Source organism: Melanerpes formicivorus, unplaced genomic scaffold (assembly GCF_026170545.1).
Source record: "Melanerpes formicivorus ecotype bairdi unplaced genomic scaffold, bMelFor1.0.p_v2 SCAF_13, whole genome shotgun sequence".
In the NCBI taxonomy this organism is placed as follows: domain Eukaryota; kingdom Metazoa; phylum Chordata; class Aves; order Piciformes; family Picidae; genus Melanerpes; species Melanerpes formicivorus.
In genome coordinates, this window is record NW_027142365.1 from 17,065,634 (window position 1) to 17,090,549 (window position 24,916).

The 24,916-nt window shown below is 41.1% G+C and overlaps 1 long non-coding RNA gene across 1 annotated transcript; it reads left to right on the forward strand.

Moving 5' to 3' along the window:
• The first annotated feature begins 264 nt into the window (after positions 1–264).
• Positions 265–3,389, forward strand: LOC137445043 (uncharacterized). The gene is made up of 3 exons (XR_010988319.1): positions 265–624; positions 2,219–2,318; positions 3,231–3,389. It is a non-coding gene; the product is annotated as an uncharacterized lncRNA (long non-coding RNA).
• Positions 3,390–24,916: the final 21,527 nt, after the last annotated feature.

The following is a 24,916-nucleotide window of genomic DNA, read 5'->3' on the forward strand; positions in this document are numbered from 1 at the left end:
ACACGCGCGCGCAGCTGATCGCCGTGACGAGGCGGAGCCGGGCGGGGAAAAGGCGGGAAGGGGGCGGGAGGAGACGCCGGTCGCTGAGGGCTCCGCGCTCGCGGAGACCTCGGCGACCGGCGTCTCCTCCCGCCCCCGGTGGTGGAATGTACACACGCATACACACGCGGGCCTTGGGGATTGAAGCGAGGGTTTATCAGCAGTTCTGCCACAGGAAATCTCGGTGTGAAGCTTTGCAGCCCGCACATCCAAGCTATATACATTTCTGCGAGGCTTAAAGCTCGGGGGAATAGCGCTTTATACCCTTCCCCAGAGCGTATTCTGTTTCTGAAACACCCGCCTAAATTATATACGTCTTCCCCCTTACCCCTCAAGTCTTGTGGTTATAGATCTGCATATCAAACTACTTCGATGGTTATGGGATAGGCTCCCCAAGGGAGGTGGTTGAATTGCCATCGCTGGAGGTGTTTCAATGACACACAGACGTGCTGAGGGACGTGGTTTGGCACCAGCCTCGGCAGAGTCAGGGAATGGCTGGGCTCAATCATCTTAAAGGTCTTTTCCAACTGAAACGATTCTGTGATTTTGATAAAGCAGCTTGCACATTTTGACATGAATAAAATGGTGAGAGATCATACAGCCTTCACTGGCGGCACAGCAGAGACACACAAATGCTCTCTAAAACCATCTCCATCTTAAGCTACTAATAAATCCCTCATGTGAAGCATTAACCTGTTGTATTACCTTTTCCCCCTGTTGTTTTTTAACATTGAAATGCTACCACAGTCCTCCCAAAACGTTTTACAAGCAAACAATGGAACAATGTTTATACCTCAGCTAGGATTGAGCTAATCAAACATTAGTAAAGCCTTACTACGTATCACATAAATCACGATGTCTACAACTTCTGGAGCTGAAATGCTCAAAATCTTTTAGACACTGACTTTTTCTTCACCTGTGACTGTTCTGAATGGAGAGGAACATGACTGCATAATCTGACCATCTTCACTGAACGAACAGCCCTGCTGAATATTTCTTATAAGGAAATGCAATGTCGAAAGGTGCTCAGCCTAAACAAAAATGTACAGTACAAGCTAAAGGCCTCTGCCGGCTTCACGGTTATAAAATAATGCCTATATAATGTCCAGAAGACAGTCCTTTTGTTCCCAATGGAGATACAGATCAGACAACACAGTGCAAAACCAACTGACTTTGCAAATTCTTGCCAAATTGGTAACATTTGAAAAGTAGAGCCAACTATTTCCCTTAAATGTTTCATGTTCCCGATCTTAAACAACATTGCTAATGAGAGCAGGTCAGCGAGCAGTACGCACAAAGTACAAAATTCCAGAGCAATGTCTTTTAAATAGCCAGCAGAGTCTGCTCTTTCTATCATCTGCCAAGCAGCGCCGCGATCCATTTATAGGCTGACATTGCTGTCAGAGGACTGGATTTCTCACTAGGAAAAAGCTTTGAAGGAACACATTTCATTTCATCTGAACTATTCACAGTAATTGACTGGTAGCTCATTTAATCAAAAAGCTGTTAGGATTTTCTGTCTGGATCCATAGCTCTCACTAATTGCAATCAGCCATCTAAGAGCTTAGTCCGGCTTTGGAGGCCAGTTCAAGTTTTGTTGTGGCAAGAACAATAAGCTTAGACTTCATCACATTTTATGTGTATTTGAATTGCACTGTGCTTGAGATCATTGCTGGGGTTATTTATTGTATTTATTTATTACCTTTTGTGATATTAATACAGTTCTTGACGTGTCAGGGTGTGCATCTCCTTCAGTACAGATTCAGGATGAAGGCAATTGGGTTAATTCTGCTTTCTCAGTCTCCTGGCACCGTGGGTTGTGTGGTCACTGTGTTTGCATACCTAGGTCTCTGCTATGCCCAGGATCGTAAGGAAAAATCATGCTGGCTGCAGGATCAGGCCCTTAATGTTAGCACGTTGTGTAGGTACAATATTAGGCCTCACGATACTGTGAAGAATGAATGCTTAGAGTTTTGGGGCGTGATTTGAAGTAATATCACTGATTCTTTGGCACAAAAAAATTAATACAACTGAATTGATGAGCTCTGAAATTCAGGGTTTGGGATGACAGAAGTCCTGGCAATTTTTATTTTGCCAGAAGAAAAAGAAAGACATGGCAACAGGAAGGTGGCTTGGCAAAATAAGGCTTTCTTAATCTTTTTCTATGGTTGTCAAATAGAGACAGGATACCTAAGGAAATACAACATAAAATGGAGGAGAAGAAAAAAAAAACATAAAATGGAGGAGAGGACAAAGCTCAGAGATGTGGAGTTACAAAGGTAAAGAGACCAAGGCTATAAAAAATATAGTCACCCCCAGAATGTTAGAAATCTACACATATGGCATGCTCACACATCACAGAAATTTATTCTTCAACACCCCCTTATTGTTTAGAGCATACTGAAATCTATGAATTAAAATCTAGCTTTAAAGACAAAACAACTGCTAAAGATTCATTGCAAAAATTTGTAGCACGTCTAAGTTTAACTGGGTTTTCTCACAAAATTTATATTCTCAATTTCTTTACCCACCCTCTCAGCCTGACTAATTTTCTTTCCCTTGTCCCCTCCAAAAAGGACCTGAGATGGAGTCAGACTGTCAGATTGCTATCATATTTTACTACTTATGCATAGCGTATAGGCATTAAAAACCCAATGCATTCATGACAGTTTCTAAGAGGAAGCTAAACTGTATATTGAATAAAGAAATTATTGAAGGAAATGTATTAATACTTAGATATTAATTAATCAGGGAAACAAACTACCTCAGTCCATGCAAGATGCTGTGTTTTACAGTTTGTACTTTGTTAATCAAAACAAAGCAACGTGAGTGTTCAAAATGAAGGGAATAATCACTTTGCATGTCCAGAGGACTGATTTCTAAGATTTAAGAGCAGGAATAAGTATTTCTGAAAAGCCTCAGGTTAGCCATTATTTTTCTTCTGTGCATTGCTCTTCACAGAGGTAAAGGACATTGATTTAAGATGATATTCTAGTGTCAGTTATCTGCAAAATTATTATTGACTTCCAAGAGTTTTACCCACACATTAGCAGAATGCCCCTAGAGCTTTCCTTTTAAGTTATTATTGAGCCTGCTTTGTTATAAGATACATTTTACTGAATACAACATTTGAAGCAGAAAAGAGCATTAAAATGTAAGTAATTATTTTCTACAAATTTTATTTCTTACAGGAGTCATATTTGAAGGAAAAAAAACCAACCCCACACAGTGATACTCATATCAATCACTGACATGATCATATCACCAAAGAAAAAAAGGAGTCTGCATATCCCAAAAGGCCCAGGATTTTTTTTTTTCTCTCATGTCACAGGCACAAAATTGCAATATAGTAAATAAAATACTGCCTCAAACCAAGCCATTGCATGGATTATTTATTTGATACAATTGCTGGGGACAGCCCTCACCTCTGGTGAAAGTGCAATACTTATCACAAATGCTATATATATAAACAAAAAAAAAGAATACTTTGTACTTCCAGCATTTTTTTGGCATGTCTTAATTTAAATAAATGCATTGTCTGGCTACAGACAAGGACTATTCAATAAAGCATACTCTGTTTGCTCACAAATAGTTCTGATTATGAGCAAAGGAAATTAGCTTTTTAATTAAATATGTGGAAGCTCTTGATTTATTTCAGAAGGGAAACCCTGTACTAGCTGAATAAATTTTTATTAGGCATTTAATAATTTTTAGTCCAAGTTTAACCTGGAAAACCTTTTTTATACTAGATAGTTGTTGTTGTTGTTTTTAATGAAGTGGCATTAATTTATTTTAAAATAAGCAGGGTTTATCTATTTACCTTTGGATTGCCTTTATTCTGACTTGACTTTAGCTTCTATTTGTCAAGACTGAAAATCTTCTGATTTTCCCCTCGTGTGTGAAAGGAGCAACATATTAGGCTGTGAAAAACCCTCAACCAACCAACCAAAAAAAAAACCCCAAAACAACCCCAACAAAAACCTTAGACCTTTCACATTTAAATTACACACTTTTAGGCTATTACTATTTCAGTCCTTATTTGGGTATTCAGGATTAGAGGCAGCCAAAGAAGTCCTGCGTGTTTAAAAACATCATTGCTCCTCTGATTTCTTACGGTTTGAGAAAAATCTTACATAATGTACAAGTTCCATTTTGCCCTTATTTTATTAGAACATATATCAGCTCAAAACTGTTTTACCAATTATTTGCAGTTGTATGTCATTATTTCTCAGGAATTAGTAATAATAAATAACACGGGCAGTTTGAACATTTTATGTCTAAGATGACACAAAAACCTGAGCTAAAAAAAGGAGGTAAGGATTCAGGCATGTGAAGTACTGTACAGTACACCCTCCAGGATAGCAGCTTTGTCTTCTTGTGTGTCTCAACAAAATTTTAAAGTCCTTCTGATGAAGTGGAAGCTCTCTATTTACTGAGTTTTCAGTCATTCTCTTTCTCTCACAGAGAAATAAAGCTATGGAGTTCATAATGCATTTGCTCTTTCTTCAGATAAAACTCAAGTGTCTTTGACTAAATTCATGGGGTTTTATAAATGAGGCCTACACAAAAGATGCTGCCTTTAATGCCTGATGGAGAAATACAAAGATTCCTGCTGCTTTAGTGGAACTACTACTGTAATTCCGTGTCTAGTCCTGTGTCACAGATGAACCTAGTTTGTCATCTACATACCAATGCTAGGAAATGCTTCTCAGTGATTATATTGGTGTTCTCTCTTCGTAATCAACATTTCTCGGTGGTAGCTTTTCAGTGACTATTTTTGTTGCTTTTCAAATGACCTGCTATCATTTACTGCCCCCTGGAAATTGCACCTATTGCCCTTGCTACTTGGGCAGCCCTCAGATACAGATGTCACGCATAGTACCCGAAGTACTTTACATCTAGCCTGATTTTTTTGGTTTATAGAGAAATGTATAATTCCTGCAAGCTTTTAAACAGTAAACCAAATACATACGAAATTTGTCTGTGTTTTAGGTAAGCCATTTTACATGTTTATACACTCGATGGTAAGATTGTAGCCTTGCTAGAGGAAACCTGCAAAGAGGATATTGTGCTCTATTGTCAGGAAACATTCACAGTCTGTCACATTAGTGCTAGAGATGTGTCTAGGAGAGTAATTATAATAAGCTGACATCCAGCAAATGTAAGTAAAAGTAGATAAACCTCAAAGGGAAATTAGGCTGTGTGTTTTAGGTACTGTTTGTTGCCAGATATTTAATGTCAGGACTCCAAAACGTTGTTTAGCATAGCACCTAATTGGCAAAAAAAAAAAATTGTTGTATTTATATAACCAACAGCAATGTGATCTTCCCAGCTCTGCACTTAGTTAGCTTCTTATCAAGGTAGATAAATACAGAAATACAAACAGTGAGCTATCAGGAATCCAGTATTTAAAGAGATGCATGTTCTAACATTTCTAATGCTCTATATACAGTTCAGCAGTACCAGAGCAGCAAAAGTATCTAAATCTGCTAACATAATGTGCAGTTTTTGTTAAAAAATCAGCTGGAACAGATATTACAGCATGAACAAGCACTCTGTGCCTTTGCTTGCTTTATTTTCTTCTTTCTTTTTTTGGTTTGTTTTAGAATTAATCCTGCTGTCTCATGAAAACGTTTGATTCTCATCATGAAGCAAGGCTTGCACGCCAAAATGATAGACGCCTCAAAAGAAGCTTTGATAAATAAAATCCTGCAGCCCTTGGCATTCGCGGTTCCCTTTTGGCAATAGTGAGGAATAGCTGAGTAATAGTTAGGAAATGGATTTATTTAAGGTGGTTTATTGTATCTAAAGATACTAGGGCTAGATCTGCAGCTAGCGTAAATCAGCATATCTGCCTTCAAGTTACACATACTGCTTTATGTCAGCAAGGAATCTGGCCCATATCCATTATCTAGAGGGAATATCAACTACTACAAAGCATACTTATCTAACCAGAAGCAAACGTAGTGTGCGTAGCGCATTGATGTCTCTTGTAACACTTATGTTAACCTTTATAATGTGATAAAAATCTGGCACAGTTACCTATGGTTGCAAATGATCTTGCTTTGATAATATCAACAATTATAAATTAGCATCTATTGCTTATGATACTGCTTCAAATTACATTGATAAAAGCTTAACTATATATTGATGAGAGGAACAGGAATTTAGGAGTTTGCTGTTACTCTAATTAACTTCACTGGGAGCAGAATTAGGCCTCTCCTCTGAAGCAGACCTGCCTATTAAAGTAGCATGAAGGGGTTTTTGTTATATAGTCTAATTTTTGTGTTCTCTTTTGGTGAACATGTTTCATATCTAGTGACAACCACATTTTACAGAGACACAGAGTTTAGACTCCTGGCTTTTACATCTAAACAAGTGAGGTATTCAACCCAGTAAAATCACCTAGAGTGAAGTTCATTTGCAGGCATCTGCTGAGCCTGGGTTAAAAGTTTTAGTTTAAAAGACTGCCCTTTGAGACTCAACAGCACAGCAAACCCTGTATCATCCTTGACTTGTTTGGCTCAATTAATTAAAGAGGAAGTTTGCTAACTAACAGACTTTTGAGGAGTAAACACTGGGTCTGAGTTTGTGGTTGTAATGATGCAACCATTAGACCATAAGCACCAGTTCCAGCAATAACTGAGGGGCTAATCAGAGCATGGAAATACAGAGCATTTTACACCTGCTTGATTGTCTGCATCATTTATAGGAGTTTATTTCAGACTGTAGAAATAGTTTTGATGTTAAAAATACAGTTGTCTTTTCTGCCCATTTTTAAATGGTACATGACATAACGGTCAGTCTGAGAAAACAAAGAGGAAAGCTTTGGTGACCCTAAGTTTATTATCTTGGCAACACCACCGAAAACTACAAGTTTCCATGTACTGTCTGTTTCATGCAAGATTTATTTGTTGTGAGAGAAACCCCTGATGGTTGGTTAGTGAATTAGGTCAATAAGCAGTAGGATAGTGATAGGGGAGATTCTATTGCTCTTGGGGATTTAGGCTTCCTAGCACAACATTTAAATCAATAGGAATCATCAGCTACCCTAATCTGCCCATACCAAATAGCACTGGGCCTGAGGTGGTGGAGAAAAATTGGAAGAGATCCTGGGAAATTGCTTTGCTTTGTTTTTTTCTTCCCCCTAAGATAATTAATGAGATGGGTTGCGTAGATGCTTTCAAAAATACTGTATCTACATTTACTGTATGTGTGATTTTTTTAAACATACAATGCCTTGTTAAAGGTAGCACCCATTCTGATCATCATTGCTTCACATTGCTCTGAGGTGCACCTCAGAGAACCTTTCAACTATTTTTGCAAATGCATCAGGAACCTGTCAAAATGGATACAAGGACGAGGCACAAGGCAAGAAATTCTCATTACAGCATAAACTAAATGTTAAGATCCTGTTTTGTGACTACTGGTATTAGTTAACACAGTAAGATGTTGATACAGTCAAAACGGTAACAGAAAGACAGAGTTAAAACTGCAAAGCTATGTACAACCAATATGAAGTGTAAGAAGTCATAGGTGAAGTGAGCATTTCTTCAGTCACAATTCAAACTGCTGATGATACAAACCCAGAACTACAGGAGTGCATCAATGAGACGCAAAGGTTAATCTGCATTGTTTCAGAGCCTGTATTTTCACTCGGTACACAGGAATTTAGGGTGAATGTGTATTGCCATAGCAGCACTTAGAAAGCTGGGAGACCGTTCTTCTAAAAGAAAGTTTATTTTCTTGATCTGTTAGTGACAATCAAATATAATTTAATTTTGGTCAAATTGCTGTCTTAAATCTTTAGCAATATTTGTCACAGAGGTGATAATAATTTTAGACAATGTATTATAAACAGTGTGTCATTACCTCCTCTCGCCTTATGCTTATTATAAGACAGTAATGAACCCATTCTTTGATTAAATGGTTATATTTGTATTTCTTTAAAAAGATCTTTTGAGACAAAATACTTTATCTTAGACTGCCATTCAAAATCTAATGCTATTAGATGCTCCCTTTCATCACACAGGAACACGTTAACCTCAGAAAGCTACGTCAGCTTGCACCAGACATTCAGTGACAACATTGTCGCGATAGTGTCAGCCCGGAAGCACGCTCACGGCACCTACACGGGGTGTGTATTTGTTCAGTCAAATGTTGTTGCCATTACACCATTTTTACAGCCATAAAGTTCCATTGAGGCCAATTAGAAACTACTGGAGTGGAGAGTGAGCAACAAATTTCAAAGTTTGATCCATTATTTCTTGGCTGTCGAAGCTCGTGCCCATCTGTTCACATGGCAAACAGCCTGCTTGCAAGTGAGCTGGACCTTTCCCCCAAGAAATGACTGACAGGCAAGAACGGCTTAGTAAGTCTGTGTAACAATGTGAACATTTTTTTTTTCCCTGCAGGAAGTGTGGTCTGATATCTAGAAGAGCTGGACAGCATTTGTCTCCTTTCACTTCATTATATTTTTTGACATGTACATTGTTAGAAACAGCTGAGTGAAGGAGGAAAGAAAATCAGGGGCTTACTGGTACTGGTTGCTGCCAAAAAGACAGGTTGTACTGGAACAGGTGCTTGGAAAATCTGTGAAAGCCAGCTGAAAGGTGTCAAAATGTGCATAACGTGAACCAACAGTTCACAGACACTTTGTGTGAATTTGGTCTTGTAGCAGGAAAGTTCAGAAGGAACCCTCAGCAGAAAGTATCTGCCTTAGGAACAGCCAGCTAGCTTAACAGCCATGCTCGTCTGCTCAGTCACAGTGTGCGTGATGCTTTCGTGCAGGAGGGAAGACAAAGCGGGGGGGGGGGAAGGGTTTCCTCTCTTGTTACATTTACACCCCTTCATTATCTTGGAATTGTCAATTCAGGAAAAAAGATATGCTAATCTGTTCCTAAAATACTCTAAGCTGATTGTCTAGCCTAAAAATAAAGCTAGACAACCGAAACTCCGCAAGATGCATTCGGGTGAGTGATTAGCTGCAGAGTGTGTGCAGGTAAAAGGAAGAAGAATGCATGATCCTTTTATTAGCAGCGGTCAAACTAATGCCTGTGAGCCACACTTGTCCCTTGACCTTGTTAAATGTGGCCCATGTGTTGGAGGGAGTACAAGCCACTTTTCCAACACATTCCCTTCCCACATGTTTTTCCTGCCGCGTGCTACTGTAGATAGTTCTAAAACACATGAGAGTACAAGTGGCTTCCCCATGTGGATTTAAACCCTAACAGAGCTACAGCACACAAAACCACATGGGGATAGAAAAGAAGCACCAGGACAAAAAAATATGTTTTTCCACTGTTTGTGATCATGATTTTCATGTGCTCGGGGAACACATGGGAGAGAAAGAGCAAGACAAAAAAGACAAGGGACAGCGAGAGAAGAAAGGAAGAGGAAGAAAGAAGCAGACAGAAGCAAAGGAAAAGGAACAAAGCAAGATGTCACTGAATAGAGAAAGGAGAAAAGACGATCGAGAAGGGAGAAGGCATTGCGAGGAAAGGACAGGAACTGACAGGGAAAAAATCATAAAGAAAATCATTTCACTGCTTGAAGGGATAAAACCAAATAAGCCTGCCTGTGCTTTTCATGTCAGCTTTACGGTCTGAGTGCGTGTTTATTTTTAACAAATGTAGGAAGAGGCATCTCTTGCACATCCCTCCTTTCGTTTTGTCTCCAGATACTGCATCTTTGTTTCTGCTTCTGCTTTCTGTCTCATTCCGTCTCCTGCTTCCCCCTCCCCTTTTTGTCTTCTCTGCCTCTCACAGGCAATGAATGAGATGCAGCCTGTCATTGTAGTAGCACTTTTTTCCCAAACTTGCCTTAAAAATGGAATGCCAGTGAGTATATTGTTATTCTTTTATCCTTTTTTTCCCCCAAGGAGACTTATTTGAGACAGCCTGAACTCATCAACATAAACCTAAGAGAGCATATGGGTGAAATGTGGCTTTAGCTTCATGCTAGTCATGGGATGTGGTCATAGTCTTGATTTCAAGGAGCTTTACAAGAAATCAGTGCTGAGAAAGTTGTCACTGTAGCTGGTGAATTCCAAGAGGAACAAATAAACAATCTCCCATCTTCCCCTCTCATGCTTGTGGAAGCAGGACTGCATCCACAGCCTCTCCTCTGGATTTCCCTAGGTGCTCTGCTTTCTGTGTGCACCACTTACCCTATAAGCAGGCATTGGGAAAGATGGGGTTTCATGCTGCCCAGCATATCTGGGCACACTCACAGGAACATGCATTTGGTGCAATTTGGATTGGAATAAAAACTTAGTATCTTTGAACCCAGTTTTCATTGTATTAGCATTTGACAGACTTCTGCCCCTCACAGATTTTTTTCCCCCTTGATTTGAGGATGAAGATACTACTGAGTTTTGGCTTTGCATCTTGATTTTTCTTTCTAAAAGCAAAGGAGGACTCTTAAAACATACATGTACTCTGGGTTTGCCCCTGCTTTATTTTAGTTCTAAGTCTTGTGCTCTGTTTTTCTTTGTCTTGTTTGTTGACCTTTTGTATTTGTAAGGCGGGATCTCAAGGTTTCCAGTCTGAAGTCAGGAACACAGGAGGATGAACAGCTCCCAGGAAATGGTCAACACCTCTCAGGGTACAATTCTAAAGGTCATTTGTTATCACATCTGTTCATGTTAAGGCGTCCTCTCTAAGGCAAAGCCCTTTAGAGAGGCTGGAAACCCCAGGAGGTTCTGTGGTAGGATTTTTCTCTCATGCTGTATGATGAGATTGAGAAGTGTGCATTCATCTGTGGAGTTCTCCCAGTGTCAGGGAAAACCATCAGAAACCTTTCCCCTCTCCCCTGTTTCCCCATGGCCTTCATTTCCCAGCCACTGGCCATGCTCCAAGTGCAAAAGAACTCTGCACAGTTAACATTAGGATTGGTCTGATTTCCCCAGCTTCTCATGAGGCAGAGTAAAACTGGAGACCATTATTTGGGAGGCAGTGCAACATTTCTTGAATGTGGCTATGAAGAACAGCAGTGGGAGGAGAAAGTAAGAATGCTGGAGTTGAATCACCTGTTATTTTCACTAGTGTTGGAACTTCCCAAACCTCTAGGCTGTACACACAATGAAGTTGCAGAGCTGATCAGGATGAGCAAGTCATGATGCTCAGGCTTGGAGGTAGAATCCTGCTTTGTGCTTCACACCATCCACCCACCCACCCACATCACTGGGTCCACCATGCCACATTCCATTGGAAAAATGCCATAAGGATTTTGCCTATAGAAATGGAACCAAGCATGCATTCTATGGCAGTAATCTAATTTCATTGTTTAAACTGATATTTTACGGCTACATTACAATCCTCTGGGGGAAAAAAATGTAGTCAGAATGTAGAACATCCTATACCAGACCCAAAAGAGTATTATCTAGTCTACTTTTTAAATACTCTGTGAGTATAGTAAAATACCTGGTAAACTTCAGAATTGTTCTATCAGGGACACAGTATCTGTTATAAAAAGTAAGCACACACCAGAGTATGTGTTTGCTTAATCTATTATTTACAGGACAATGGATCATGTTAATATTTCGGTCCAGAACATCTCACAGCACAAGCTGGCATCTACATATCTGTGCCAACTACACCAGTGAGTAACAGATCTGTATTTTTCTGCATTTAATGGCTAGGCTACTTCAATTAACTAAACCATGATACACCTCTGGTCCTATTTTGGAAAATACATTGTTTATGCCATTTAAGAAAAGCAAAGATACAGTGGCTTAAAGCACAAAGATTAAAGCATGAAGAAATTCGGACAAGTTCTTTGCACATTCAGTTAATTTTGAAGGTCTGTATTGCTCTGTGAAGGGGAAAAAAAAAAAGTTTGGTGAAAGTGGTATTTTCAGGAGAGGCTTTTGTCCTTGTCTGCTAAGAAGTGTTCCTGAACAGCATGATATTTTACATGGTGGACAGAGGATAAAAAATAGTGAATCCTGCATCTGTCACTACTCTGCATCTGTCACTCAAAGAAAATTCCCCTTTCCCCTTTTGGGAAAGTTGCCTAAGAATGATGGGATGTGGCTGATAACAGCAGTAATCCGTATTTAGGCAACCAGAAGATTGTGACATTAGCAAGAGAATGTAGATTTAAAATCAAAACATCTGCCATGATAACTTTAATTTACCCTCTTATTCCTGATGTTGCAGTGTCATAATTTATGTTCCTGCACGGTCTTGACACCAAAATAACCATCTAGCCTCAAAATGTAGCACCTAGCTTTAAGTAGTTACTTTACAGTTACTGTCATAAAACTAATAATGCTGAAGCACGGTAGTTCATCTTTGGATTATGTTTGACAAGGAAGGTTTTGGTGGTAGAGCTACAAGGGTGGGTTCTTTGAGCACATGCCCCTGTGGCAGATTGAGCCAATGCCAACTGGCTTCAAGATGCACCTGCCACTGGCCAAGGCCGAGCCATCAGTGACTGTGGTAGTACCTCTGTGGTAACATATTTAGGAAAGGGGGAAAACTCCCTGCACAACAGCAACTGCAGCTGGAGAGAGGAGTGAAAGTGTGCAAAAGAAACAGCTCTGCAGGCACCTAGGTCAGTGAAGAAGAAGGAGGAAGGGATGAGATTCCCCCGCAGCCAGCGGTGAAGACCATGGTGAGGCAGGCTGTCCCCCTGCAGCCCTCACTAACACGGAGATTAATGGTGGAGCAGGTATCATGAAGGACCCAATGCCAAGCAGATGGATGCACCCAAAGGAGATTGTGACCGCATGGGAAACCTGCTGTGGAGTGGGCTCCTGGAAGGACCTGTGGACACACGGAGAGAGGAGCCCATCCTGGAGCTGTTTTGCTGGGAGGACTTGTAACTCTGTAGGAGTCCCACAGTGGAGCAGTCTGTTCCTGAAGGACTACACCCTTGTGGATAGGACCCACACCAGAGCAGTTCATGAAGAACCACCAACAATGTGAAGGACTCACACTGGAGAAGTTTGCAGTGGACTGTCTCCTGTGGGAGCCACCCCAAACTGGACCAGGAGAAGGTGTGAAGAGTCCTCCCCCTCAGGAGGAAGGAGCAGCAGAAACAACATGTGGTGAACTGACCACAACCCCCACTCTGTGTCCCCCTTGTGAGGCTGGCAGGGAGAAGGTTGAGAATCAGGTGTAAAATTAAGCCTGGGAAGAAGGGAGCGGTGGGGGGAAGCTGTTTTAAGATTTGGGTTTACTTCTCATTATCCTAATCTAATTTGATTGGCAATAAGATAATTTTTCCCCGCTCTCAAGTCAGGTCTGTTGTGCTCATGGTGGTAATTGGTGAGTGATCTCTCTGTCCTTATCTTGACCCATAAGCCTTTCCTTATGTTTTCTGTCCCCCGTCTAGTTGAGGATAGGAGTGATAGAGTGGCTTCGGTGGGCACCTGGCGTCCAGCCAGGGTCAACCCACCACAATCTTTAGACACTAATAGTACAAGTAAGTGATCTTCTATTTGATAGATTGCAAAATGTGTTGTATATTATCCCTGATTATGAGAATAATTTGATTTGCCTCAGCATAGCTATTAAATAATTACAGAGAGATTGATTGCAGTGGTATGAAAGATTTCACCATTAATAGTTTTATGAGAGAGAAGAGATTCAGAATATAAACAGATTTAGTGGCTGTTCTTAACCAGAATATCTGGCTATACAACCTTCCTTCCCTACAACCCACCCTGCACACCAGCCTGCCATGGGAATTTCTGACAACATAGAGATTTCTCCCATATTCCCTTGCTTCACATCATGGCATTGCCAGCACTATAGCAATCAGGACACAGTGGCAGAAATCATAAGAGACAAAAGACCAGATGAAAATACTATCATGAATTAAAAGAGGTGTCCCACATGGTGAGACTGATCCTGTTATGTGACAGATCTCAGAGTTGGGGCTCTTCAGCCTGGAGAAAAGAAGGCTCCAAGGGAGACCTTATAGAAGCCTTCCAGTAACTGAAGGGGTCTACAAGAAAGCTGGGGAGGGACTTTTTACAAGGGCTTGTAGTGATAGGATGAGAGAGAATGGATTGAAGCTTGAGGAGGGCAGATTTAGATTATTAGGAAGGGATTCTTTCCAGTGAGGATGGTGAGACACTGGAACAGGTTGTCCAGGGAGGTTGTGGATCCCCCCTCTCTGGAGGTGTTCAAGGCCAGGTTGGATGAGGCCTTGAGCAGCCTGGCTTGGTGGGAGGTGTCCCTACCCATGGCAGGAGGTTGGAAATAGATGACCTTTAAGGTCCCATCCAACCCAAACCATTTTATGAATCTATGAATCTCAGTCAGATTTCATTCTGTTAATTTCAGAGAGGCTCAGTCCCATTATGTGTGCTAGGAAGTGTTGATATTGGTTCTGATTTTGCTCTATTTCTGTCAGTCCCTTTTCTCATTACAAGCAAGGCCTAGTGCTGGTAACTTCCAGCTGCGGTGGAGCTTGAATTTAGGAGTGTGTGCAGTGTGTGTGCTGGAGCTGCCAAATCACATTGCATGTCCCCTGTTCATTCACCATGGCTGCTAGAATAACTTATTATGATACTGGACTTCCAAAGAATATATTAACTTCCTGACTCTCTATAGTAATACCATACAGCTGGTTCAAATAAACATTCCAAGCCAGTGCATTTTTCATCTTGAGAAAGGAAAGGAGAAAGGAAAGGAGAAAGGAAAGGAAAGGAAAGGAAAGGAAAGGAAAGGAAAGGAAAGGGAAGGGAAGGGAAGGGAAGGGAAGGGAAGGGAAGGGAAGGGAAGGGAAGGGAAGGGAAGGGAAGGGAAGGGAAGGGAAGGGAAGGGAAGGGAAGGGAAGGGAAGGGAAGGGAAGGGAAGGGAAGGGAAGGGAAGGGAAGGGAAGGGAAGGGAAGGGAAGGGAAGGGAAGGGAAGGGAAGGGAAGGGAAGGGAAGGGAAGGGAAGGGAAGGGAAGGGAAGGGAAGGGAAGGGAAGGGAAGGGAAGGGAAGGGACCATTGTAGTCAAAAAGAGAGGAAAAGCTGCTTGTGGCATTCATTTTCTTGAGTTATTGCACTGTTCTTTCTCACTAAAACTTCATGGGCTTTTAATACTTTGAATAAAATGGGACTGGTTTTATCTGAAGCAGAATCCATATAAAGAACTCGGGTTGCTCTTTGCCTTCCTGTTCTGAGACTTGCATGGCCATTGATGCACAAACATGGCTAGGTAACTGCATTAAACTTTTGCATGCTATTAAAAATACGTTGCTGTAATGATTTCGTTGTCAGTTCATTTATTAATATTGCTTCTATCAGCAAAGCTGCTGGAACATTTCGAGTGAGAACCTCAGGCAACATCACTGTGGCTGTTTTGGCTGCATAAGGGCTGAAGGTTTGATCATAATTGCTCACAGAGATTTTATGGTTATATTACTGTAGGTGCACATGATTAAATAAAGAAAGATTTTGCTCATCAGTAAGACACTAATTCCCATCAGAGAAAATGAGATATATCCCAGTGTGCAGGCCTTTCATTTCCATTTCATTCTGTCATTTATTAAGTAATTTCCTAATGAAAATGGTTAGATGCACCAGGTTTCTGAGTGGGATTCTTATACTCTGAGCTGTAATTATGGATGAAACTTATGGCTAAATAGAAATGATGGGAAATGTTCTGTATGTCCACACTTTCCTGAGTTTTGTTTTAATTCTTTGGGCTAATTATGAAGGAAAGAAAAAAAAAAAAGGTATCTCCAATAAGTTGTGGAATGACTTGGGTTACTAAGATACATATGATACCTGTTTTTAAGGAGTTTTCAAAAGCTCAAACACTAATTTCCAGCTCTAATCCAGTTGTGAGCGACGTAAATGGGACTGTGCCCCTGATTTCAGTGGGAGCAGGAGTAGGTGGTATTTTTTCGTTATTATATCATGCATGAAGAAGGCAATTATGCATGCAAGACTTCCAGTGATTTTAGATCATAGAATCATAGAAAGGTCTGGGTTGGAAGGGACCTCCGAAGATCATCTAGTCCAACCCCCTTCTGCAGTAAGCAACGACATCCTCAACTAGATCAGGCTGCCCAGAGCTACATTTGAATATGTTTTGTTACTCTCTGAATAACAGGCCCATGTGAGTATCAATCTATCTTTGATTAAGAGACATAATTCTTATGTATAAGAATATAATCCTGTGATAAGATTACTTTACCTAAAGAGAGTTATCATTGACAAGTACAGAATCGTTCTGATTTACAGCACTTTCTGAAAAAGAAGTACACACAGCTGTGAAAAATGGTAGCTAACAGCTGGAATTAAGGGTTAGCCACAGGTTTTTATCCTGCTTTTGCACTAAGGAGAAACTATTTTGCCTGTTACTCGTTCAAACAGTCATGGAAATCTGCTTTTCTCAGAGATCTATTCTTCATAATTGACATTTAATGTAAATCAATCCATAGTTTTACAACTGGAAGTGAGGGAGTCTTGTAAAACTGCAGCATTAGGCAGAGTACATAAGAACATTCTGAACCCCCAAATGCTATAGTAAGGTCACAGACGTTTTAAATTAGGAGCCTCTGTTCTCACTCATAAATGTCTCAAACTTTCAGCTTCTGATCTGAAACTTTTGTTGGTTGAATATTGTAACAGTAGCCACTGGAATTAGTAGATACTGACCCTTGGGCCCTGTGACAGGGTGTATATAACTGTGACTATGACCAGGTTTGTGTGACTGGCGAGAAGAAATTAAGGTTAGTCCCTTACTGAAGCTTTTGCAGGCTAGAACTTTATTACAGAGGTAAAGATGATTTGGGTTTTGTTTTGTTTTGTTTTGTTTTTAATTAGCCTCCCACTATAAAATACACTTACATAAAAAAACCCTGCAAGTTTTAAGTCATTTTCTCCCCAGTGGCATGACATCCGTTATATTGGATCCCTTACACACGAGAAAAGCAAAGCATCGCTCAGTCTCAGTGCTTTCAAATTTGTGGTTGCTCCCAGTGAATGCCTGGACATTTATCTTTTATGTTTGCAGCTTGGATTTTTAAATATTATTTGTGGCATTGTTTCTTTGTTGGTTTTGTTTTGTTCTTACGATCTGCAAGACATATAACATGACAAGCACTGAGCAGCTATTTATGTGGAGCATTCAAGGGAATGGAGAGTTATAAATATGTATGTCTGAAGATGCAACCACGACAAAAATATTCCTGCCTGTATTTTTTATTTGAAAGTGACCATGGTTTTTCAAAATAATGGTAAAAACAACATTCTAAAACTGTGCTACTCACATGACTATCCAAAAATACAACAATGTGTTCCCAGTTCCAGGTAGAAAAAACTCTTCTTTGAAATATTTGGAGGCAGATTTCCCTGTGTCTCCCTATCCCCCAAGATCTGTTTTCTGCAAAGCTCTTTTAAATTTGAGAGAGGATAGAGTTTCTCAACAGTTTACTGCTAGATTTACAACGCTGGTAACAAAGTCATCCTTAAAAAATGGGATAGACTTCTCTGAGGAATTGATCTCTGGTTGGGTTAATGGATTAGATGGGCCAGACTGTGACTGCGACTATCCCTTACACGGTAACACTGCTGCAAAAGCATGGGAGATCTCTTGTCTTGTAGGAAACTGCTTGTGGGAGCCCAGCACCCCTCTACCCTCTGGATAACCTCTCCAATGGAGGGAAAAAAAAAAAGACAAGGTCATGCTTATGCCTCCACATCAGTACAAAAGTAGGAAGGATGGTAAATGCCTTCATTCTGGTGCTGTAAGCCAAAAGTGTCCCTACACATTGGTTTGATTACGGAAAGATTGTTCCTTTTGGAAAGGTTGTTCCTTTTGCAATTACTCCTAACTTGTGTTTCAAACAACCATCAGCAAGACTACTGGTCAGCACATAGAAGGGTAGTTACTTGCCTGTGGATTTTGATATTATTGGTTAGATTTTATGGTGTTCTTTTTAGTTCCTTGTATAGAACACTAGCTGAAATGACAGGATGTCAAGCTGACATTTTGTATTTCTATATTGTTTTAAATAATTTCCAGAGGACCCATGTGACAGCAAAAGGGGAAAACAGTTGCTGAAATGATTTTGTGCATTAAATTGAGTGGAACTTTTTGTCCCTGCTGAGTATAATAAGATCACTGTGTCCCAGAGTCTTTATCATAGCACTTAACCAGTTTGTGAAACCTTGCTGCTGTGGGCAGCTTGATCTTGCAGCCAGTGACACCAATGGCAAAAGCCTGGGGTATTTTTGTCTTTGGCAGAGGCAGGATTGGACTACCCAGTGGCTGGAACAGAAATTTGATGGGTCCTCAGTATTACTTGGGGTGCACAATGATTTTTTGCTCCCGTTTCAAACTGCTGCATCAAGGGCTGCTCCATGGTAGTAAAACCAAAGCAGTGCTGAGTCTGAGAAAAGCATACAAAAAACTTTACAAATTCACTTTTGAAGTTTAAATCCCTTATAAAAAGTTTGTGAGATTACAGCTGGTGATTTTGGCATGTCTTTCTGGTTTTTAATAACTGCTTTTGAAGTGGCTCTGGCCCTAGATCAGGGTAACTTCGTTTTGCCTTGCTTGGTGACAGCCAGGTTTTGCTTACACATCAATGGAGAGATTTCTGTGAGAATGATACAAAGCAACAGGTACTGTAGAGGTGTATGTGTGTATGTGCACATCCATGTCTATACGCACACATGTGCACACAGCATTTGCTTTCAAGCCGGTGGGTTTGGGCCTGCGGCAACAGGACTCACTGCACCTATTGGAGTCTCCAGGCAGCCATCACCATGGCAGCCTGAGGCTCAGCCATCTGATGGGGGCTGTGGTGGTGGAAGAGGGCTGCTGTTCAAGGCTGCTTGGCAGGAGGGGCTGGTCAAGAAGAGGTGGGTGAGCAACGGGCTGTCTACCATTACCTCTCCTGGTAGGGTCTCAAGATGGAGGAGCTGCTGCCACATGGTGCTGTGAGGCATCAGGGTGGAGGCCAAGGTGGTTGTCCTCAGGTGGAGGGGGTACTTTGAGGTAAGAAGTGGGGGGAAGACAGCTCGTGGGGCTTGAGAGAAGTTGGCCCTGAGGCAGGAGTTGGTGTGAGGCACAGAAGGGCTGTGCTGGGATGGGTAGCAGCACATGGTGCCTGTGGAGAAGAGTGGGAAGGGGCACTGCTGCTGTGGTGGGCACTGAGGCAGCTGAGGGCCATGGCAGGCTCCCTGGGCTGGCTGAGGGCAGGGTTCACTGGAAAGGGAGTAGGGCTTGGTGGGGTGAGGGCTGGTGGGCACTTCAAGCTGGCCGGGTGAGGTTTCCCCCACTGAAACCTTGTGATGGTGGCCATCGGGGTACACTCCCAGATGGGTCCTGTTGCCATGTCGGGATCGGCAGCCCTCCTGTGTGTGGGGCTCAGGTGTGTGTGGGGTTCATCTGTAACCTTTTATGAGCAAGGCAAAAAAAGTCTGTGAAATTCAAACCTTTTCCCATCCCTCTAGCCGGAGCAGTTCTCCAGGTAATTATTTTTAAAACAATTCCACAAGGTGTTACCTCAGGCAAACGATATAAAATAAAGAGTGCAGTGCCATATCATCAAATTTCACATGGGTAGGAAGTTTTAAAATCCACAGCCTTCTGGAATTCCTGTGGTTGTGTTTGTTCATGATACACGTCAGGGGGGGGAAAAAAAAGTGTGATAATGCCATGCAGGAATAAATGGGACTGAATCCTGTTTGCTTTCACATAATTGCATTTATTTACATCAGTTTAACCTCCACTTAAAATGTCATGTATATCTCAACTAGATTAATGCATGTGAAAAACCAAGCCTCTGCGGGAAGTGTTTTGAGTAAGCAATTTGTTTTGCTTGTAATTCAAAGATTCTTACTTGAAGTACAAGTTATAAATAAAAATAAACCAACGGTGAGCGGTGGTTTGCTGCTGTCACTCAAGTAGTGGACAGTTGGGTAATTACAGCCCATCAGAGAGCTGCTGCACTGCTGATTATTATCATCTTTTAAGAATTTACCAGCCTTTCATCATTCAAAAGAAACTTGCATTGAGGACTTTAAGTATATGCTGTTCATAAAGCAAACCTATTAAGGGTTGTGATGCTTGATATTTACAGCTCCCACCGGACAAGTCACCTTTGCTTTGTTGCTTCATCCAATACAGCGCGCCACATTGTGAAATCAGGAGCCAAAGCTCCTTTAGCCACGTGTATCTGCATCTACACCGAGGGCTTAATTCTGCAAGTGTGTAAGCAGCTTTACTAAGATGAGAAGCTTTGGAGCAGAGGGGCCCTACAGCCCCTGAGAAAGTTACTTGAACATTTGTAAGGCCACACCTTGAAAATGGCAGGAAATTCATGTGCACAAACCTTGTACATAAACCTTAGAGCTGGGAAAGTATCGATGAGGAAGATGCTGGCAATAGTTGCATCTGCTCTGAACTAGAGATGTGTATAATTTCTAACACATTTTTATAGGTGTGCCTATTCCTTGTGTGGTTCAGATTTATTATTTTCAAATCTTTATGAATAACAGTAATATGACAAGAAACAACGGGTTCAAACTTGAACACAGAAGATTTCACCTCAACATGAGGAGAAACTTCTTCACGGTGAGGGTTATGGAGCACTCGAGCAGGATGTCCAGGGAGATTGTGGAGTCTCCTTCCCTGGAGACTTTCAAAACCCACCTGGGTGCATTTCTGTGTGGACCACCCTAAGTTATCCTGCTTTGGTAGGGGGATGTGACCTGATGATCTCTTGCCCCTTCCAACCTCTAATATACTGTGATCATCTCTTGATATATATTTACAAATGTAATTTTCAAAACTCAGAATGTGACTAGCCACAGAAGTGGGTTTTGCAGTTGTGATTCTCCATTTATTTGATTTCAAAATGAACAAAACCTGCATTTCCATGATGATTTTAGTTCTAAACCCCAACATTCCCATGATAATTTTAATTAAAAAAAAAAAAAAAGGGATCATTTTAGTTTAAAAACCATTTCCATGTTCATTTTAGCTTTTAAAAAATTAGTTTTAAAATGGAATTGATGTTATGCATATTCCTTTTTCTCACAGGGGTAAACCCATACTTCATACATCCTAGGCTGTGATTTTTATGCTGGCTAGAACTACCATCTGAACCAAAAGATTGTAAAATGTGCTTAGTCACACAGTGATGCTGGAAACAGTGAACTTTTTGTCTTGGGGGAGGAGCAGGTACCTGCCGTGCAGAGCTAATTGTAATATGCTTCCATCAGAAGTACTGCAGAGCTCTTGGAGCTTGTCAGCAGTTTGGATTCAACACTGCTGTGCTCATCTGCCTATAAACTCTGTTCAGATAGCAGACACATTGGCTCCACTAAGGAGGCATCCACTATATATATAGTTTGTCTTCCCATTTCTCTTGTGTTTGTATCAGAATGAATGAGTCAGTCCTGCATCTCTCATTCAGCAGGCTTACATGAGACTGGTTTATTCATATGAGTAAGATTTCCAGAATGGGGACCATAAACCTTGGTAAACAGAGCACTGACACTGTAAATAATATAAACTGAATGCTAAATGCTGGTGAAGAGTCTGGAGAACAAATCTTTTGAAAAGCAGCTGAAGGAACTGGGGGCCAGTCTGGAGAAAAGGAGGCTGGTGGGGAGACTTTCTCAACTCTCTACAACTCCCTGAAAGGAGGTTAGAGCTAAGTGGGTGTTGGTCTCTTCTCCTTAGTATCAAGTGACAGAAAGAGAGAAAATGGCTTTCTGACAAGAGAGGATTAGATTGGAAATGAGTAGCAGTTTCTTTGCTGCAAGAGTGGTCAGGCATTGGAACAGGCTGCCCAGGGATGCGGTGGAGGTGCTGTCCCTGGAGGCATTCAAAATATGCGCAGACATGACGCTTTGGGACATGGTTTAGTGGTCATGGTGGTCTCAGGTTGATGGCTGGACTCGATGATCTTAGAGGTGTTTTGTAACCCAAACAATTCTCTGATTCTGTGTTGTACTCTTGAGTTGCTTCCAGTTGCCAAACTCTAACGGTCCTTACGGCATGTGAAAAATAGAGAGATGTGGTTTCTACCAGAGGTCACTTGCAGTCCGTGGTTATTTTTAATCCCCTGAATTGTTTTCAGCAGGCATATCTGTATGTAGCATAACCTCATACCCATTTTCAGCAAAACATCCCTAAATTCATCATACATGAGAACAGAGCTGGAGGAAGAGGAAATGAACAATTTTCCAATTTATGCAATTTAAGAGAAATATGGGAGAGTCCTTAACGACCATTGGCTGTGGGGAATAGAAGTTATCTGTACCTACCAAGCTGCAAAAGCCTGTTGAGGACGGCAGAAACGCCGTTTTTCATGGGTTCTGTGGTCTTGTGAGACTGATTTTGTTGTAGGTCTGCTTGTGTGCCACTGAACTGGATACTGTGAGTCGTAAAAAAGCACAAATGTAATTTTTGTGCTTAATGTCTTCATTCACTTTGATGGGTTTTAGCTTGATGCTTTTGACATCATATTTTAACAAGCTCTAAAAAACCCTCAGCTAAACCCAGTGTTTTGAGGCTGCTTGACAATTTCATTGAGAATTCACTGATTTTAACAGTAAATTCTGTTGGTTATCTCAATTTAAACAAAAAAAAAAAATGTTGACAGCTTCTAGGTGCTTTGACAGACTCATGCACACCTCTTTTGTGTGGCTTTGGGTGTTGTTTCTTTTGTTTCCCTTTTATTTATCCTGTTTGTTTGGTTCTTTTAATGCAAAGACGAAAAAGGTTAAACCTCTGAGAATATGGAAATACCAATTGCAGAGGAAGGCATGAGATTGTTAAAGCGCTCTGAGTGGCAGTGGGACTTTCTAAAGCTAGTTACTGCGGTAGTGACGAGGGCTGTAAGACAAAAAAGGCTGCGCAGGATCATATGCTTCTCATATTTTGATTTACACCTTGGTAACTACTTGTTGAAATCGAGCAGCTGTGCAGTATTTTAACATAAAAGTGTAGGGATAAAAAAACAAGAAAGAAAAGTTATCACAATTACTGCTTGGCTGTATGAAAATCTGCAAATGCTGGATTGAGGGGCTCTGACAAACACATAGTTGTGAGGTGCGGTAATGCAGGATGGTTGGGAGCCTCTCCACTAGCCATTTGGATGTGTTGCAGTGGGCATTTATTAACATACCAGTTTTTCTTAGAATAGAATTTCATGTATGTCTAATAACGATTTGGAGGAATGATTGCCACACTAACTTGAGGAAACCTAGAAAGGCTTTTGTGTAATGGCAGAAAAGTGAGAAAGGAGAAGGGAAAAAAAGGAAAATGAGCAGTTTTAGTTCTTTCAGGCATAGAGGGTTCCTATGTAGGTGAAGTTATGAGGGTTTACATGTTGTTAGATTTCTTCTGAAGTCTCCTAAACTCTCTGATTAGAGCTTTACATCACTGCCTCAAAGAGAAGGAGGAGGACTTTGGTATTGTCAGGATATGCTGCTGTGCACAACCTGCATTTCCTTTTTCTGGGAGGATTATGCTCTGAGTGAGTGGCAGTGTCCTGCATAGCAGCAGAGATGTCTGAATGGAAGATCCCTTCCCCCAGGGCTGGCACTACTCAGTAAAGGTTCTGGTCACTTGAGCCAGGGGCATTTTGCTGATAAAATATTAAAGTCGAGAGACGTGACCTCTTCTGTTTCTATTTATTAAATATTCTTTATTTAGGGGCAAGTTGGTTTTCAGTTCATTCACCATTAGTGAACTGCATGTGGAAAGGGAGAGAGTTTTAGCTTGTGTATGTCTCTGAAATAAATTCTAACATAGTCTGGTAATGATAGTTAATAATAAAGTCCCTCTGAAGTCCCTCATGGCAAGAACAACAGCAAAACAGGATTGTGGCTCCTCCTAACACCCTCAACCTGTCCTACCTTTTAGGGACCAGTTCAGCTATACTAAATGCCCAAACAACAGGCTTTGTACACCATATGCATATATGCTTTTATTTCACCTTTGGTGCCCTTGGCACGTGATGCTATAAGGAATTAAAACAAAGTGCAGACACCTGTCCAGTTTCCTTCCTATAGCCACGCCACGTATTAAACTCTCAGGCGCCACAGTGTTCTGCAGGAGATTATCCAACAAACGATAAATCCTTGGTAGGAGCCATCAAAGCTTCGTTGCCAGTTTGTAGCCACTAAAAAGACCCTCACATCTCTTTCACTGTCACTGCATTATTGATTAGCTTGCACAATAATGAAGCTATATTGATTGCAAATATTTAGGGATGAAAAAGGAAACATTATCGTTGAAGGTGTCTGCAGCCCTCCCTTCTCTGTTAAAGAGATCTTTCTTCCCTGGTATTTCTCTGGCTGTCTTCTACCTATTACATGCTGCAGCCTGATGTGTTCATCTGAGGATACTGGCAAGATGAGCAAATGGCTGCCTCACCAAAGATCTGAAAGAGGCAAATGAAGCAGAGTGCTTGCATAAAAAGATTGCTTGATTGGTTCTTCAGACAGGCATTTTGACAGAAATTATAGGAAGCAAAACCCATTTCCTATTTGTCTCTGCTTTAATTAATTTGTATTTTAAAATCATCTTAATGATCCAGGCAATCTAGGCCATGAGAGCACGTAACTAGCTGCTATTCTAGTCCCATTAGACAACAGAGCTGCTGAAATCCCTGCGCATTCTGTCTCAATATTCATGGGTTCCCCTAATCCAGTTACAGGAATAGTCTGTGCAGCCAGGCTAAAATACAAGACCTGGGAAAAATCTTAGCTTGTCAGTCCAGTCGGGTGAAGGCTGCAAATGAAGAACAATAAAGTAAACCCAAACCAATTCCCTGCAAATTCAGCAAACTGCCTCTCATTGTCCCCTCCCCAAGAAGTCCCTGTTTGGCTGCATTGGCACATGCATGTGGTTTCTGCCTGGTTAGTGTACAGTTAGTTCTCTGCCTGGTACTTAAGCTGA